Below are 1,474 nucleotides of genomic sequence, written 5' to 3'. Positions count from 1 at the left end.
TCTGGAAGAATTCTTGAACCTTTATCTTTGCGATGAAAGATAATTTATATCTAATGCTTAAGGTTGTCCACTCTTTCACAAAGAAATTCAAGGGCTCAACAGATTTTTCTCTGGAAACCCGAAAGGGTTCACTTCAAGGCCAGGCGCGTAGGAGGGGGGCCAGTTCGAGGGGTTCGAACGAACCCCCTTTGAAGATCAATAATGGCGGAAGAAAAAATTTTAAATAAAGTTCCTGTGGTTGAAATAAATCAACGAAAGAAAAATAGAGATATAAACCCGAAAAAACCCTAGGTCAATGTTCAGCAGCTCACTGATTTGGTGGATCTCTATCAAGATAACCTACCCTCTCCAAAACGATTTTCCTCCGAATTTCAGAGGTGAAAAATTATGGTTCAGGACGAAGGAATTGTTGCTGATTCGTGTGCTTCGTCACTAAAAGCATGTAATTTCGACGACTTCCCCAACCTGTACATGCTCCTGAAAATTGCTGCCACCCTTCCAGTCACCACTTGTGGATGTGAACGTTCCATAAGCACAACGAGGAGGTTGAACAACTTCATGAGGTGTACCATGGAAGAGAGTAGGCTGTCCGCCCTGGCTCTAATGCATATCAAATATGATATGCCTGTCAATCTTGACGAGATAGTTAATTTGTTCGAAGGCCTACACCCGAGAATGATGCAGTTAACCAGCTTGGTGTATGACTATCAGCAGATCGAATAGCTATCAGAATTTGACAGGGCGCGGAATGTACATTGAACTTTCTTTTTTAAGTTGAAACAATTATGCGGTCGAAATAATGTATATAGCTTAAAAAGCTGCTGTAAAACAAAGTTGTGATTTGCCTAAAATGCAGGAAATGAATTTTTGGGAACCTAGATTTTCAAAACTTTCCAGGGGAGCATGCCCCTGGACACCTCTAGTAAGAGCGCCCCCGGCGTCGGCAGGATTTAAGGCTCAACACCCCTATCGAAACCTTAGCTACGCGCCTGAAGGCTCTTTTTATACGTGTTCAATAAATTGCCAGCTTTCAGAGGATCTCTGTTATCGTGTTTTAGAAGACGATGATGATTCTATTGATGATGTTTCACTAAAAGTGCGTGTTTATTCACACAGCAGAGCTAAAACCAGATTCAGTATTGGTTAACTATTCACTATGCTAATGGACAATACAGTCTTTAGAGCGCTTTTAAAATGTACAAAAATGCCCTCGACACTGACGAAGAGTTACTATACAAACGTTAATTAACTGCATTGACAAAAAATCCGTAGTGCCTGCTTTTTGAAATATTTCCTTTATTCAATGATTCGGTAGTTCGTCAGTTACTTGTCTAGTCTTTTGGCTGGTCAGTTTACTCTTTCAGTTCGTTCGTCCGGTCCGTCCATTTGTTTGTTTGTTCGTTTATTTGTTTCTTGGTTGGTTATTTTGTTCGTCTGTTCATTGGGTCATTCGTTCGTTTCCTTCTTTCCTTAT

This window comes from Pavona decussata, unplaced genomic scaffold (assembly GCF_977016875.1).
Source record: "Pavona decussata unplaced genomic scaffold, jaPavDecu1.1 SCAFFOLD_16, whole genome shotgun sequence".
NCBI classification, from domain to species: domain Eukaryota; kingdom Metazoa; phylum Cnidaria; class Anthozoa; order Scleractinia; family Agariciidae; genus Pavona; species Pavona decussata.
Note: the sequence above shows the minus strand (reverse complement) of the source record.